Source organism: Stenella coeruleoalba (assembly GCF_951394435.1).
Source record: "Stenella coeruleoalba genome assembly, chromosome: 5".
NCBI classification, from domain to species: domain Eukaryota; kingdom Metazoa; phylum Chordata; class Mammalia; order Artiodactyla; family Delphinidae; genus Stenella; species Stenella coeruleoalba.
The window spans coordinates 91,609,159-91,627,778 of NC_137150.1; the positions used below are offsets into that span (position 1 = coordinate 91,609,159).

At 37.0% G+C, this 18,620-nt stretch overlaps 1 protein-coding gene across 1 annotated transcript in view; it reads left to right on the forward strand.

Moving 5' to 3' along the window:
• LOC307186477 (zinc finger MYM-type protein 6-like) overlaps window positions 1-18,620 on the forward strand; it is a 1,023,730-nt gene that overhangs the window by 946,313 nt on the left and 58,797 nt on the right. Inside the window, exon 6 of the mRNA XM_079921634.1 lies at window positions 10,508-10,619. The gene's annotated coding sequence lies outside the window, so the exon portion shown is untranslated. The remainder of the gene's footprint in view (window positions 1-10,507; window positions 10,620-18,620) is intronic.

The following is an 18,620-nucleotide window of genomic DNA, read 5'->3' on the forward strand; positions in this document are numbered from 1 at the left end:
AAAAATTAAAAGTAAATATCCTCTAAGAAGCAAGCTTATTTGTCAAGATAAAAATTTTAAATATTGATATACTTGTTGCTTGTTCAAAGCCTACTAGTAGAAAATTTAATATGGGGAATCACTATTTCACTCTTAATTTTTTATTATGATGATTTCAGAATAAAAAAAATTGTGTTGAAGCAGTTATCTATTAATAATATATATGCACACATTTGCTAAATACCATATGCAGTTTTTGCAATTCTTTTTTCCTATGCTTTTCTTGTTCTAATTATACTTATTGAAATGTAACTTTAGGTCATTATATCAATGAAAAAAGGGGAGCTTATATATATATATATATATATATATATATATATATTTTTTTTTTTTTTTTTTTTTTTTTTGCGGTACGCAGGCCTCTCACTGCTGTGGCCCCTCCCGTTGCGGAGCACAGGCTCCAGACGCGCAGGCTCAGCGGCCATGGCTCACGGGCCCAGCCGCTCCACGGCATGTGGGATCTTCCTGGACCGTGGCACAAACGCGTGTCCCCTGCATCGGCAGGCGGACTCTCAACCACTGTGCCACCAGGGAAGCCCCGGAGCTTATATTTTTTAATGTGCTTTTTCTTTATTATTCTAATAATTATTTTTATTGACCTCTACAAAATTATTAGTCTATGATGAACTGGAAATTTTTTTAAATACCTTTTTAAATTTATTTATTTTTGCCACAGAAAGTTGGAGATGCACTGAATTGGATGACAATTTCAAGATTTTAAGTAGGCAGCTGGATATTTTAATCTGGCATTCTCAGGAAAGATTAGTGTTAGAAATACTATATTGACATTATCAAGAATATAAATTGTATTTAAGGTCATAGGACTTGATAAGCTTTAGAAATAGATTGGCCAAAGAAGAGAAGGGTGTACATCATGGAACCTTGGCCACTTCACAAACGGAAGTCAGACAGAGGGGGTAGAAGCTCCAGCAAAGGACCCTGGGAAGAAGTGATTAGAGAGATTAGAGAAGGAAAAGCAGGAATAAGATGTCACTGAAGCCAGGTATTGAAAGATTCTAAAAAAAAAAAAGAGGGTCAAATCTATAAAATTTTGACAAGAGATTGGTTAAGATGAAGACAGAAATGTGACCATTAGATTTGGCAACATGGAAGTCTTTGGGGATTTTCTCAAGTGTTGGAAGTAGAAACTTTAATGTAGTGAGTTGGGGATATGGTGAGATATAAAACTGGGAGGTGAAGTAAGTTTTGCTGTAACAGTGTATAGAAAAATGGAACAACAATTGGATGAAGCCAAGGGCGTGTGAGTGTCTGTGTGTGTGCATGCATGTGTGCGTGCACGCGTGCATGTTTTAATAGAAGAGTAACCAGGAAATATGTGTATGCTCATGGGAACAATCCCCACAGTGAGAGATAAATTGATAACTGAAAAAGATAGAGTTGTTAGAGAAGGGAAAAGGGAATAAAGTCTAGCACACAATTGGTTGTCTTGCCCTTTGATAGGAGACATGGTACTGTAATCCTAGCAATAGAAATGAAGTAGAGAGTATGGCATAGGTACAAATAACTAACAATTACAGATACATATAAACAGTTTGACAGGGAATTTTTTCGGGTGAAAAAATAAGAAAACAAAATAATTTGAGTAGTATTGTAGATAATTCTACCAGAAACAAAAAGTAAAATGCTTTCCATTTCCCTGATGTTAAGCAGGATAATATCCTGTCTCTACCACCCATTCCCAAATATGATATTGTCAACAAAGCATTTTCCATAATAATTCTTTCTGTTTTCATAGTTAATCTATGGGAAAAAATCAATATTCACATGAAATGGAAGAATAGTACTATTAATATTGTTTTTGCCTGAATCAATTCATTTGAGAGTTTCTACCAGGTCACATTTCCAAGAAAACTAAATTCAAATATGAAAAGAGACTTTGTTCATGTTACCGTTCATGGTATAACTGCTCTAATGTTTCCTTTGACTCGTTTTCCACCTCCAAAAATATAAGATAATGTGCCTCTGTCTCTACCTGTAGCTTCCAATGAGAGGTTTTCTCCTTTCTGAATACAATTTCATAAACCTTTTCCTGACTCTTCCTTCACAAATGAAAAGAGAACACTCTAAAATAAAGTGAAAGAATACTTTTTAGAGGTTTTCTTAGCTTTATTGTTTTATTGTGTTTATTTTACTGCTAGGAAAAAATGCAAAACATACAAACAGTAAAAAGGCCTCCTGTGTGACTCTTAACTCTTCTCTATTTTTCACGTAGATCTCATACCTACAATACACAAAGAAACAAAGTAAAATTCTTCTTCTCAGAGAAAAAAGGTATTTAGACCCTTGGAACGTTTTCATAAAGAAAAACAAGTCAGAGTGAAGGTGATAAGGAAATGGGATGAAGAAAATGGGTGAGCTTCAAGTGCTGCCTAGAAGTCCTGTGTCTGTGGAGCAAAGTGGTGGAGGGGTGAAGAGCTGGAAAGCGGAGGGATACTGGGACATTAACCTCCCTTCCCCTTTCCTTTCCCACTTGCCATCAGATCTCCCTGGGGACATAGCCCAGGGTGATAATAAGATGTGGGCTTCAGGTAAGAGTAGCGCAATTGCAGCCAGTTGTGGAGGAGGTTGGGAGACATCTTGTCCAGGATTTTGGTAGTGGCTGCATTAAAGGAATGCCCTTAGCCAAAAAGCAGTTAAGGCACCCTCAAAAAGTACTTTATATTTGGGAAATAAGGAGAGTATAATAAAAGCTGAATACTCTTGAACACTAATTTTTTTTTGGTTTCTTCAAAATTAAGTAAATCAGTTCTTTTGTTGTTGTTGTTCATATATTTGGATTTAAGCACTTTCAAGTGAATTTCTCATATTCCCAAATAGTCTCCAAGTTATTGGAAGATACAGGCAAGTATAGGGACAGGCCCCAAACCAATAATATAAATATTTGTTAATAGTTCAGGCATTTGGAATGAAATGAAGCATGCTTTAGTCATAATGTGTAATAAAAAGGGGTATACAGAGATCTGTCACCTTCCATTTTCCATGTGTCAATTATTCTTACATTCCACCATAGGAAAATAATTATTTTGAAAAATGAAATGGTTACATTGGTGTATTCCTTTAGTTTAACAATAATATTTGGAATACGATAGGGCAAGCTCCCCTCTTTATTTTTTCAGAATTATATTAGCTATTTTTGGACATTTATTCATCAATATGAATTGCAATGGAGTTTGTCATGTTTCATGAAAAATATAGTTGTGATACTAGTTGTAAGCATATTGACCTTGTAGATTAATTTTGAGAGAATTTCATGTTTTCCCCTTATGAGCTTTTCCATTCACTTGCTCCATTTATTAAGGTCTTTTTTTGACCTTTGGTAATTTACCCCTTTTTCAAAAAAATGAGTGCTTTGTGTTTATATCACTAAATAAAATGTTCAGGTACAACCAGATGATTTTGACTAATACAAACTGATGACAGGTATGTATTGTAATACATTTTCAGTTGTTTTTCATTGTATTTATATTAAAAGTTTTCCTAAAATGTGTGCACATTTTCTTTTGTGCTAGAATATCTTTGTTAAATGAGTTCTTTGGGATTAAAATACTTTAATGAGGGAAATATTAATTATCTGACCTAGTCAATTCCTAGATATTTCAGTTAAACACTTATATAAGTTGTATTTAAAGAAAAGGTAGAAACAATTACACTGTACGTATTCTTTCTGAAACTTACAATTTTCCCTTAGCAATACATTATGAACTTTTTTCATTGCCATTAAATCTTCTATAACATTATTTTAAAGATTGCATAATATTCCATTATGAGTCTTTTGATACTTGAAAGATTTTTGGTCTTTAAAGTTCTACATTCAAATACAAACATCAGTAAGAGTAGAAACATCTTAAATCATTATCAGTACACATCTTAGCTAAAATTAAGTTATCCAGTTCTTTCCAACCATGACAGCTAATTCCTGGGGAACACTCCTCAAGGCTGGTGTCTGGGGGGAGGTAGAGCAGGAATAGAGCACAGACAGAGGAGGTGAGGGGAGGATGTCAAACAACAAAAGGATCCACTTCAGGATTTCTACAAGGACCATACTTGGATGGAGATCATAGGTGTGAAGCTAATTAGAAGTTAACTAATGGAGCTGAATGATATCTAGGGTAGAGAGAACATGACCATTTCTGTTTCTGAATCTCTATCCTAGGACTTGTGAAAACTTAGACATTATTGAGAATCTGAAGTGTTCTGAAACTCTACCCTGGCTTCTCAGCTAAACAGTATAGACTGGTTTCCGGAGACAGATACACTCCTCTAATTCATTGCCCTCTTCCTTACACTCCTGTCTGTGTGCCCTATATTTCTGGGAGGAAGAAGGGGGAGGGGGTGGAGAGAGTCATAGAAGGCATTGAAAAGGTCATGACTGATGGCTGTTAATGAGCACTAATATGTGCACTTATATGTATTAACTCAATTCTTGTGATGCTCACAACAATGCAATGAGGTAGGTACAGTTATTAACTCCAGTGTGCAGAAGTGAAGCACAAAGAGGTCAAATAACTTACCTAAAGTCACATGTTGTTAAGTGGCAGAGCCAGACTGAAATTTATGAAGATTGATTAATTTATTCAACAAATATTTGTGAGTCACCTATTACTGTGTCCCAGGCAGTATTCTAGACATTGAGCTTAGATTAATGAACAAATTAAATCTTCTGCCTTCATGGATTAAAAATTCTGGTGGGAGAGGTAAACAATAAACAAATAAAACTACACATGTGTCCTAGAATATCACATAGTGGTAAATACCAAGAGGAAAATAAAGTGTGGTGTCCCAAAAGGCAAGAGAAGAAGAGACCAAATGTGTCAAATGCTATGGAGTCTTAAAGAGAGAGTACAGTTTAGCCTCCAAAGGGAGCAATGTGTGAAAGAGCACAGAAGTGTAGGAGAATGCTATGTCTTTCTCTATAAGTTACTATAATGTGACAGGAGTATTCCTGAGGGAGGGCCTGGTGAAGGATGAGACTGGATCATAGTCATGGGGCACATCAAGATGGGCTGTAGATGTTGGCTACAAATGTAGGGCTTACCTTGAAGGCCCTTCAAGAAATACTGAGCATTTTTAAGAAAATGAGTGACATGAGAAGATTGCACTTTGGAAACAGTCCTTTAGTGTCTGAGAGGAGACTTGACTGGAGAGTCCTGGGGATGAGACCAGTGATGACAAGTAATGGTAACCAGGGCCAGAAATGATGAAGGTCCAGATCAATTCAGGGGCAGTGCAAACAGAGAGGAGAAGATGAATCTGGGTGCTATTTAAGGGTAAGAATCAATAGGCCTTGGTGATTGGGGTGATCCAGGTGATAAGGCAGAGGAACCAGAGATATCTTTCTGGGTCTGTAGCTTGGTAAACTACATAGATAGGAGTGCCTTTCACGGAAAGAGAGACCACAGGATCAAGAGGAGATAACATTCAACTTCAAGGCTTTTTAATTTGTAGTCATGTATGGAATATTTGTATGAATGTGTTTAGTGTGAGTATGAATTATAGGGATTTTGAACTCAAGAGAGAGCTACAGATATTGGAAATTTCAATGATATAGGAGTAGTTAAAACCCATGGAAGTGAGAGAGATCATCTTACAAAATCGTTTTCAGGCAAAAAGAGATGAGGGCCTAGGAAAGCACATTTAGTAACAATGACAGAAAATGCTGAAGAGTTGCCCATGAAAATAACCAAGTAAGAATGGCCTGACCAGAGGCACAACAATAAAGATTCAGAGACAGAGTCCTGGGTCCCTATTACCCAATCATAATGTGCCTTGCATGATATCATGTTCTCTACATTGTAGCATCATCACAATTAAACATCCAGAAGACGTAGAAAAAATGAAAGTCTGAAATTTGATCAAATGGGAAACATAATCATATAGGAAATTAGCTTTGTTAACTGCAAAAGTGGTGTTTAATTTTGTCTTTGATACTATAAACATTCCAAGTTTTATATCAGCATAAACTAAAAAAAGAGATACGTTATGAGTATATTCACTAGGAGACATCTCTAACCTGTCAGATTGTATCCTTAACCCTCATTATTTGTTTTGTTGGATGCCTCTCCAGAGTGGAAAGAAGAAAGTCAGTAGCAAGCTCTATCCTAGAAGCTATAGAAAAGAGCATTTCAGAAAGCAAGGAATAATCAATATTTTCAAGTGCCATAGAGAAGTCTTACATGAATGTATTGAAGGGCAGCCATTAGCTGTGGTACTAAAAGGGCATTAACAGCTTTATAAAGAACTGTTTCACTGTGTGAAAGGTCCTGGGTGCAGGTAAAATGATCCAGGCAGCAGTGAAATTATAGTAGAATAAGCAATAAAGGGACTTCCTGGTGGCACAGTGGTTAAGAGTCCACCTGCCAGTGCAGGGGACACGGGTTTGATCCCTGGTCCGGGAAGATCCCACATGCCGCGGAGCAACTAAGCCCGTGCGCCATAACTACTGAGCCTGCGCGCCTAGAGCCCGTGCTCCGCAGCAAGAGAAGCCACCGCAATGAGAAGCCCGTGTACCTCAACAAAGAGTAGCCTCCGCTCGTCACAACTAGAGAAAGCCCACGTGCAGCAACAAAGACCCAACACAGCCAAAAAATAATTAATTAATTAATGTTAAAAGAGAGTAAGCAATAATTTATTTGGGTAGTAATGTAGACATTGAAATGGAGAATGTAGACAAAGGAGGGAGAGAAAACAAACAATAGCTGGAGAGGGGTGAAGAAATAAAGAGGATATGTTTTGTTTTATATTTGTCTTTATATATATGAGAGAAACTTGCATATGTTTATACATAGAAAGGAAATAAAGGAAAAAACTCATAAAGAAGAGGTGGTATATGCTGAAAGATACAACATTTAATTGAGAGATAGCTTAGAGGTAGAGTGTTGGAACTCAGTGAGAAAATGAAGGGATAAAACTTTGGTTGGTTGAGGGCCAGGATATTTTGAATCCTGAAAAAATAATTTATGTATTTTTCTAGGACCAAGTACTGGGCCAGAATTTTGATGGGAGTCTTTTCAGTTATTGCATTCTAATTTCTCTGTACAGAAAAAGGAGAAGTGAAGGGTTAGTTCTGAGAGTAAGGAAGAGCAGTGGTAGAATAGGGGTCTTGAGAAGGTTGGAAGAGCTGTCTGGGAGCGTAGCAGATCGAGCTAACTGGAGCCATGGTGGTAGGCTGAATTCCAAATATGGTCCCTCAAGGCATAGTAAGTGTGCCCTGGTCACTCAGTCCAGCACTAATTTAGGTACTGCTGTCAAGGAATGTTGCAGATGTAATTAAAAGCCTGTCAGTTGATTTTAAGATACAGAGATTATCTGGATGGGCCTTAAAAGGTGAGCCTTTTTAAACTGGAGTATTTACTAGTCTGGTGCGGAAGAATCACAAAGATTTGAAATATGAGAAGAATTCAACAAGCCATGGCTGGCTTTGCAGATAGAGGGAGCCATATAATGAGAAATGCAGGTGGCTTCTAATAGCTGCCAGCAGCCCTGAGCTAACAGCCCGCGAGTAAATGGGGACCTCAGTCCTACAACTGTGAGGAGTGGGGTTCATCCAACAGTCTGAATGAACTTGGAAGAAAATTCTTCCTCCAGAGCCTCCATATCAGAACCCATCCTAGTCATCACCTTAATTTCACCTTTATGAGACTTTATGTAGAGAACTCAACAAAGCCTGCCTGAACTTTTTCTTTTTTTTTTTTCTTTTTTTGCGTTACGCGGGCCTCTTACTGTTGTGGCCTCTCCCTTTGTGGAGCACAGGCTCCGGACGCACAGGCTCAGCGGCCATGGCTCACGGGCCTTTCTGCTCCGCGGCATGTGGGATCCTCCCGGACCGGGGCACGAACCCGTGTCCCCTGCATCGGCAGGTGGACTCTCAACCACTGCGCCACCAGGGAAGCCCTGAACTTTTCTTACCTTCAGAACTTTGAGATAATAAATGGATATTGTTTTTAGCTGTAGTACCTTATAGTACTTTGTTACACAGCAATAGAAAACTGAAACAGCCATGTTAAAGTGTTCCTAGGCTGAAGTTGAGGTCCCGGGATCTTTGCTTATCTCAGACAAATGGATTTTCTCCAGGATCACTAAGGCACAAACCAGAAACAGTGGACAAATGGATTGGTTCGGAGTTTAGGAAGTATGGAGTTTGGGGTAGTTAGAGAAAGAATAGGAGTTAAAAGTGGGATTATAGAGAGGCAAGAAAAAAATGATATTCTGAAGTACTGAAGAATTTCTGAAGTCAGTACGTGGGCAGAGGGAGATACGGAAGTGAGGACACTGGGAAAAAGGAAGAGTGCTCTTTAAGGTTTAGAGATGAAACAATTTCAAATGTGACTATAGATATGAAAACCTGGTGCAGAGTAGGGGGAAGGGGCCTTAGGTTTATGAAGGTAAAGACATCCAGGCTCATAAACTCTGTGACAGAGACCCTGAAGTCTCCTGACAAGTTGAGAGGAAGAAAGTAGTAAAAATGCTGAAGTGGCTAAGGATGTTGTCAACTTCAGGAAAGAAGGGGATGTGACATAGCCTGATGATGTGACTTTGAAACAAAAAATTTTATTGGAAATTGGCGGAGCAGTGGTTTAGATGTGGCAAAACTCTGTGCTCTACATATGAATCAAAATTATACATATATCCCCAATAATATGATACAGGTAGTAATTAAGCCTTATTAAAATTTATCAATGGAAATGCTTATTTTTATTTGGCAAATATAACTCAATTTCGCCCTAAAAAACCCAAATTGTTTTTCCACTGCTATTAACATTTATATAAATGCCTATGCCTGCATTATAGTATGTTGTGAATGTCTGATACTGCAGAGCACACATTTTAATGGTGATTTTCCTATTCTGTTAACTGTCTATGTTAAGTGAAAAGCAGAAAATGATTTGACATTTAAAAATATGAATTGTTAGTTTGAAGCAATGTTCTGAAGTCAAAATTTTTAGACTATATCTTATATGCTTTCATTTTTGAAAGCTGAAAATCCATTTGAAATTGGCCCTTTTATTCTGTCAGCTTAGTGGTGAAGAGGGCAGGGTCTACAAGTTAAATTTGTCCTTGACACTAGGAAGAAAGTAAAGTAGTGGTGTTTGAGATGCAGCACATGCCTGTTCTATGCTAGCACACAGCTGTCATGAGTCTTCCCCTGCGGAAAAAAAAGACCAAGATTATGATCATAACCTTGAGTTATCATCACCTGTGGTGTTGGTGTCTTATCTACCTGTAAGAACACTTCTGAATTTTAGGTGGAAATAATTCTTGCATTTATCTAGAGTCAGGAGAAAGCATAGTTTTACTTTCTTCTATCAAAGAAGGTTAACATATTCTTTTTTTTTTAACATAATCTTCAAGCATGGGGTACATTTAATCTTCGTATCGTGATGATATTTCCATTTCACAGGTTTAGCTACAACAGTGTAATTTAATAATCTATGAGTTTATTATTTTATTTTATATAAATTATAGGCTATATGATTAATGTAAAAGAATTTTGTACAATGATTCTGGTTTTAATTGCTATATTTTTTCTTTGTACTCAATTCTTCTTGTTATTTTTTTTAACCTGTCCTTTTATAGTCTTGAGCCTCATTTTTGTGTTCTGATATTCTTCAAAGTGTTCTACAAATTCTATAATTGTAAAACCACTGTGTGTTGTTTTTGTATACACGTACATATATGTCTCTGTGTGTATAGCACTTTTCATCGCTATGATTTTATTTCTCCTGATATATCGTTTCATTTCACAAATATTTAATGAGTGTCCTCTATTTGCCTATCAATGTACTGGGTGATTGGTTATCCAAAGGTGAACAATACTTGATTTCATAGAGCTCACCTGATATCATAGAGCTTACCATCTAGAGAGGGAGACAGTCATTAAAAGCTAGTTATGCGAATGTATGTAAATGAGTTGTACAGTGTTCTGATTGCATCTCTAGGAAGGATTTGATTTGATTTAACCAGAGAGATCAGAGAAGAGCTTTCCTAAGGACTATGTGAGCTAAGATATCTGAAGAAAGAGAAAGAGCATTTCAGAAAGCTGGAACAATATGTGCAAAGGCCCTGTGGCAGCACCCAGCAAGGTACTCTGGAGCTGCTGAAAGAAGGCCACTCTGACTGGAGTACAGAGAATGGAAATGAGAATCTCAATGTGGGTTAACACTGGAGAGGTCAGCTGGGGCCAGACCAGGCAGGAGACTAGACCATATTAAGAAACTCAGTCTTTATCTTAAGAGCAATAGTGAACTATTTAATAGTTTTAAGAAAGAGAGTGGTATGATCAGGATTCCATTAGAAATAAACTGTTTCTGAGGAGGTCTAGAGAAGGGAATAGATGGAAAGGTGCCATCTCCCTGCTCCAAATCACTGCTCATCTTCTGAAGTAGGCTGTAATCACCTCACAGATGCAAATAAAAATCTTTACTGCGCTCTGTCCTATGTTATCTTCCAGGCATCTCGTAAATGAAAACCTAACTTGTTATCAGGCGCCCAGCTGCTATCTGAGTAATAGGGAACCGTCTGGAGTCCACAGGGAGCAGCACATCCCAATGAATTGGAGAATGGTGAGTTTCCCCGCGAGAGTTGTGGATCGCTGACTGGAAGTTAATGTTAAGCTGCCCTCATGCTTAGGAGCAGCTGCATTAGCAGGACCTCTTTCCTTTCTTTGGCTGTTTCAGACTCTGCTGAACTGATGGAAATGAAGTCCATAATTTCAGCTCCGGTCATTAACCCCCTGCTTTGTGTTTTTACTAATCATTAACTTGTCATTTGTGTTAAAGAGAGGCTTTGAGCTCAGGGGGCTAGGACTTCAGTGCAGTGGGGACCAAGTACTGAAAGCAGAAAATGCATGACAAATTGCAGTGACAAAGCTATCTTGGTCACCTTGTACAAAGGAAAATCTCTTTCTAAATAATGCAGATGGTGCTGGGATTTGAAACCCTTTGTGCTGTGGAGAAGAAAAGCAAGAACATGCACTGTTACTAGAAGGAAACTTGGTTGTGATAGCTGAGAATTGTTATATCCTGTAGCCATTGAATAATTTAGCCCCACTAAGAAGGAAAAACATGAAAAATGTTTAGATCTCTAGATCCATTTTCTATTTGTGTACAAAATGCAGGTTTAAGGTGAAATAATCATCAGTTGAGTTCATCAAGCCTTTAGTGATCAGGCATTGAACTAACCCAATCTCATTCCTGCCCAAATGATCTTTTAAACCGTATCTCCCTCATTCTTCTCTAATTACTGTCACCAAATGGCTAGAATCAAAGCTACTTCATATTCCACTAACCCAGTTTGTTCCCTTTGAGCTCTCCTACCCTTTCTTTCTACTCCAGGCTTTCCTATCTTGAAGTCTCTGGTTAAGTCTACCATGTCTCCAGGCTCCCCAGATGATGAGCTGCCCAAGAGAGTATACTCTCCATGAACTCAGTAACTTGTATTTAGTACTTGTTGCAACATTTTTATTAGTAGTATTAACTCCTGTATATTATTTAGTAGTAAATTTCAACTACCCAACTCAATGTAATCTCCTTGGTGTCAGAGAGCTAATGGAATATTATATTCAGTGTGGTTTAATGAACAAAATTTAAGCTGTCTGGTTCAAACAGGAATCAAAATAACCTTTGCTTTCATTGGTTTCAGGAGTGAGAAAAAGTCTTGGAATGTACATTTTTACCTTTTTTTTCTTGAGTTGTATATTTGGGCACTAAATCTAATTCTCTTTAATTAAGGTCGCTAGTAGCCTAAATCCACCATGCCTGTGTTCTGGCATTTGTGCAATTAAGTATGTTCCTAGTTATATACACCTTCATGTATTATTTCAATTTTATAAGATTTGTTTTATTATAGTAATTACATAGGAAGAATGTGGAAGAATAATCTTTGGTTAATAAAGGATCTCACATATTTATCCTGTTAATTAGGCTTTACTGGGTATAAAATAATATGAGTTTTTGAAAATTATATGGGTATTAATTGTATATTATATAAGCCGTCTGAAATGAATAGACATAAATACATGTCTACAAGAGGATGAGGAATGAAGTAAAGGAATAAAAAAGAAATATTATGATTATAACCTTTTATTATATTGATTATATTGTTAATTATATTGTTATTATATTGTTAATACTAGGAGCTATTTTTATGTTGACCGTGTATGTCTTTTTTTCTCATAACACATAAAACAAGCTCTACTATCTCAAAGCCTTTCATGTGAAGAATTTATTATGAATATTATTTAATTTTACTTAAAAAATGTAACAGTGCGACAAATCAAACATCATTCACTGCTGATTTAGCAAAATGAGTTTTCTTTAGGCATAAAGTAAAATCCAGACCATAATGCTTATCCTTCACTACCAAAAAGTTCTTGTGTAAACTTTCATGTCAGAAAATACGCTTGATGGTTGATCACTTTCATTTTTGAAATATATTTCTTTTTCTGCAGTGTGCTAAAAATAGCTTTAAATCTAAACAGCATGACGAATCACATCTATTTCTTATTTGGAAAAAGGCTCTTGTATTATTGCATTTTTACACAATTATCATCATTCAGAACTACTTTTCCTCCTAGTGAACACTTGTCTTTATCCATGTATTGGCTGCTGGCAGAGCTGACATTTTATTTGTTGGCTGATTTCCCATATGCAGTACCTTTGTGTATTGTTCCTTCTTTGAGTGTTTAATAATCCACTGTATATTTTATTTGTGACCTTACTAAGAGCAGGTCTTTATAGCATGCATCATGATACAGAAAATTCCACTGAAAGTAATATAAAATAATACCCTGGGAAACCTATTTTCATCCATGGAATTTAAGTCACTTGATATAATAACCTTGTTATTTTGACACAGAAGATGGTAAAATCTGAATTTTGTTTTTATTTTTTGATATTAAGAAATGGGTTGGGCTTTCCTTGTGGCGCAGTGGTTGAGAGTCCGCCTGCCGATGCAGGGGACACGGGTTCGTGCCCCTGTCCGGGAAGATCCCACATGCCGCGGAGCGGCTGAGCCTGTGAGCCATGGCCGCTGAGCCTGTGCGTCCGGAGCCTGTGCTCCACAACGGGAGAGGCCACAACAGTGAGAGGCCCACATACCAAAAAAAAAAAAAAAAAGAAAAAAAGAAATGGATTGTATACGTAAAATAGAAACCTAAATTAGCATAATCCTGAGGATGTGGATTTAAAAACAGTTTGACTGGTTTTCTGAGAAATAGGGTTAAGGTTGAGGAATAAGTGTAATTAAAATGAAAGACTCTGCCTCACAACATTCACACATCAGATTGTGCTCCATGCCTTCAGATGTTTTATCAGTCCAATAATGCACACTAGAGGAGGGAATATTTAGCAGCCTGTTAACTACTCTTTCTGCAAAGCTGGCATTGGATGTGAGATTGTACTTTGCAGGGAAGCTTGTTTTTTTTTTTAATTAGCAACCTGTGATGTAAAAACTGATTTGCATTATATGTTAGTAAATCAGGGTGGTATTCTACCATAATCTCAAACTTCTTTGGTGCAAAATAATATTTCTTGGCCTCAGTTTGTGTTTCTGTAAAATGGAAAACATAGTTTATATTATTCTAAGGTCTTCTTAGGTCTTAGGTCTTTCCTTTCATTCTGTGGTTGATTATATTTAGAAACAGTCATGCTTACTATCTGTGATTACAGATTATCAACCAAAATATTCTATCAGTGTTGAGCAGATTTCTTGACTTGTATACGGCTATTTTTGTTGAAGCCTAAGGTGTTTATAGAAAGTACAAAGATCAGGGATATCTCAAACAAATGTAAACTGGGACTTTGGAATTAAGCTGTAAAAATCCATCCAGATAGCAGACACTCCTCTTGCTATAGGAGCAATCACACCAACGTGGAACTTTGGCTCAGGCCTTCTAATAACCGTTTTTTGACATGTTTGTTCACAAGTGGGAAAGAAAGAGCAAACAAAGTTTAGAACCGACATACTCATGAATGCATATCTATATGTGATAAACTTTTAAAATAAAAACTATTATCCTTAACGTTCTAATATGAAAAAGGCTTGATAAAGTGACTTCAAATCTCTAAGCCTCAACATTTTCACATATAAAATATTGAATTAGACAAGTTAAAAATAATACACTAAAATCCCCTCCAGCTTTGATACTTTCATTGACTGGATCACAGACTCTTCTCTTACAAAGATTAGTGGCTACTGCGCCTGGGTTCCCACAGGGTATGGCACCACACAGAATAGAAGAAGGAAGGCAGAGCTTGAGGGAAGAATCAAGGTATCATGGTAATAAAGACCACAACTACAGCAATGTGTATTGTTTCAGACTTATAAGTTTGAAAGTGCTTTCATATCTGATCTTTCATTTGGTCATCCTCTAAACTTTTTGGTGTAGTTGCTACAGATAATACTTTCCTTTACTTGCAAAACAGGAGATTGAAATTCAGAAAAGTGACTTACTCAGAAAATAATGGCACGTTAGAATCAATCCTCTCACCTGATTTCTGCAGTGGTCCTCACATTGAGCATTCATGAAAAACATCTAAATAGCATGTTAAGTTTGCAGATTTGTGGTCTCCACCTCCAAATAATCTCATTTAATAAGACTGGATAAGGCTCAATATTCGCTACCTTTCCCTAACCTCTCATGATTCTGATGCATGCTATGAGGAATTCTGCCCTACACCTAATCGTGTGTCCCAAATACTATTTTCTTTTTCTTCTCTGTCCGCCTTGAAAGTAGGCTACATTTTTTTTGTTTTGTTTTGTTTTTTTTGTTTTTGCGGTACGCAGGCCTCTCACTGCTGTGGCCTCTCCCGTTGCGGAGCACAGGCTCCGGACGCGCAGGCTCAGCGGCCATGGCTCACGGGCGCAGCCGCTCCGCGGCATGTGGGATCCTCCCGGACCAGGGCACGAACCCGTGTCCCCTGCATTGGCAGGTGGACTCTCAACCACTGCGCCACCAGGGAAGCCCGAAAATAGGCTATATTTTATGTGTTGGCATTTTATATATGTAAATACTGTTTCTGAAAGACAGCTTATCAAAGGTAGGGTAGTTTCACCTCTTATTATAATTCTTTTTCAGTTTTCGTTATTAGAATACCAAATAGTTTTCCCTCTGGTAAGTAATCTCATAGAAATATATTACAACATCTTACTGCATGGCAAAAAATAAATGTCTTGGCTTGGCATTCAAAGCAATTCATCAGTGCTTTTTCTGACTGTTTCTGTATTAGACCCCTGGGATATGGTCATGTCTATTTCAGTGGTCCTCCACTGCATGCTAATGATGGCATGATACCACACTTGCTCAAACTGTGATAATGCACAATAGGATTTTAAGAAAGGGTTAATCAAGTGGATCACAGAGTCAGGTAGGCCTCATTGGGTTGTCCAAAACCATTTAAATTCTCCGGACTGAATCAGAAGACAGTCCATTTCACCTTAACAATAAGTCTCAATTTTTCATGGGAAAGGCTTGGACATTGTAAATGAGCAGTTGGCTCTGTTGTTCATCAGTATCAAAAAAAAAAGACTGGTTGCAACTCTGGAAAGATTGAAATACCCAGAGAATGAACTGGCCTTCCTTCTGAGCATAGGTTGTAGGGTGGATGATATTCACATGTGACCTAATACAAATCGAACTCTCATGCTCTAGAGGCTAAGTGAAAGAAAGAACAACTGAACAAAAACAAAAGGTATTTGTTCGGAGGATACATATGTATGATAACTTAAAATTCTCTACACAAATACTCTTATTTTTACATTACTAATGTTTGCATCATTTACACATAAACATTTTAGTATAGGGTTGAGCATACTGTACTTTATTGGAAATTAAATGGATTTTTCAAGGGTAGTTTTAACCATATTTAATTTCTAGTATGTGCATTGTCAGAAATTAACCCAAGCTAAAATGTGGAATATAATTGTATGCTGAGTCTCCCTGCTTTATACTCTTTTCCCCATCAGTTTGTGCTAGTTGTGTTTACTGAAGACGCAGGAAATGGAGTTTTCACTCCTAAAAAGAATCTGCCCTGTCATTGCCTCAAAAAAGGTTTGTAAAGGAAAGCCGAAACCATTTAAAGGCAACATGTTTCATGGTTTTTCTTCTCTGTGACCCTGAGAGCCTGACCATGTTGTGACATCAGAGGGAAAGGCAAGACCACACCCTAGTGCATGGCATTGGAGTAAAGTTGCTTGATGCCATGGAGGAGTATGTCCATTGTGCTATGGAGGCTGGAGTCCAGGCCCTGGGGCTTCAAAACACTTCAGAGTGTCTGTACCCCCAGCATAGCAGAGAAGCAAAGCTAGTAGATATTAACAGACTAATTAGGAGACTCAGAACATAAGCTCCTCAGAAGAACCAGGGAAAAGAGAAGGCTAGAGAAATCTCCTCAGCTAAGCTGTGTGTAAAACCTGGGACATAGGTTTTATGTCCCATGAGCAGGGAATCCCAGTCATGACCAAGGTAAAATTCCCCCCTGACCCAGCAGGACTGAGTCATCGAATCCATTTAAACTAAGTACACAAACAAAGATGGCGAATATGATGTTTCTTGCATATCGGAGTTCACTTGTCAATTAAGAGTCACTTGTTTTTCAACATAACGTTTCTTGTGCTTTCTCTTTGATTCATGATCCATTTTAAATTTATATTATATGTTTATGACAAAAGCAATTTTAGGCTTTGTAACAGTCAAAATCATCAGAGTGGCCAGTGTTCAGCTGAAGGATAAGCCATTAAGTGAATGAACTGTAATCATGCTTAGCTGATCTCTAATAATCACTGTACATGCTCATTCAGTATGAACTGGAAGGCTTGTAAATAGATTAATTTTAAAATGAAAACTATATTAATGTTATTTTATTTATTTTTCAGAGTAGAAATTAAAATTGCAGCCATTTCTGAGAGCTCCTGAACTTTCCACAGTCTCTGCTGAATTCTTAATTTTAGAATTCACGTCATTTAATGTAGCATTGGACCTTGTACTTTAGTTATTGTTTTACACTGTGCCATCATAGGTGTTTCTTTTCTCTACAGCAAATGTGCTAGTGCCTTGAGGACAAATATGATATCTTCTACCACTGAATCCTTCACAACACCCCATCCAATAACATTTATTAAATATTTTATAGCTTCATCTTTGAACTATACTTACGTTTGCAATTAAAACCTCCAAAATTTAATTAACAGATAATTAACATGTCACTTTATCTCATTGGAAAGTCCATTTTAGGAATGCAGAATGATTTCTCAAATTAAGATAAGGTAATATAAAGGAGAATTTGTTTCTCTGAACCAAAATGTCTTATTTATGTTCCATCTTTCTCAGATATAAGCAGTGTTGAAGTTCCAAGCTACTAAAAATGTGTTGTATCTGTTCATTCTCTGAAAGTTTACCATCCCTTAAAGAAAAAGAGACCTTCATCTTTAAAAACTATGTCGTGTAAATGTCCTAACAACTATGTATTCTCCTTCATTTTCCTTGGGTACTTACCTAAATGTTCATTCTCTTTCTCTTTTTTCTAACTCTCTAGGAAATTTGTTTTCAAATGATAACTCACAGAATAAAAAATATGCCTTCCCACAGTATTAAGTGGTAAAAATTGCCAGTGGTGTAGAGGATTAGCCAGATCCTTTTGATGTTTTGACTTCCTTGTGAGGCTATCCACGCTGGTACAGCTTTAAGTGGTAGCAAGTTTTATTTTGTGTTCCTTTCTTATTACCACTAATGGACACCTTGGATGTTTGACCTGACTTCAGTACTTATAGAGAGCTCTGATAGAAAGCTTATTATATGGTGCTACTTTCTTGGCTTTGATGTTCTTTAAACCATGTGTATGATTGCTTTTAGGGGAAAAATTCAAACTCTCTGTACTTTAGACATAAGTGAATTCTCTCTGAGACTCAGACTTGGGTCCTGAATTATGAAGTGCATAAGGGATATATAACAACTAAAGATTATTTCTAGATGCTGAAAATGGAGGCAATGTTTATAACTCATATTTAGCAGTACATTTTGAGAATTGATGCTGTTAGAATTTCTATGAGAGTGTCTCATTCCTCTGCCCTAGGGTTTTTTCCCTTATTCTTTGGATCCCTTTCAATACTTGAAGAGAAAAAGTTTCATTGGTAAATAGCATGATGATATCATCCATTTCAATATCTTCTGTCCTCAGATTATGGCAGAATTTCATTGGGTCACTGGAAGTACAAGTTAACTCTCTTAAAAAGGAATTTTAAGAAATAAAATCATGTCCTTAATAATGCATTTTTAAGTCAGTAGTTTGGAGTGAAGAATGTATTTTTCTTTAAAAATACAACAGACTCCCTTCTTTCTGTTGAAAGAAAGATCCTTGGATATAGAAGAAGCAGGCTGGGTTCCAAACACCCCACTTGTCTCCATTCCTGGGGTACACAGGTCCATGCTATTTTTATTGATTTTTTAATCTAGTTTATAAAAGTTAGCTTCAATAATTATAGTGTATCAAAAAGAAGCTTATGCAACACATTTATCGTAAGAAATAGATTTTCCTTTCTGGGGATGGTGAAGAAGAGAAATAATAGAA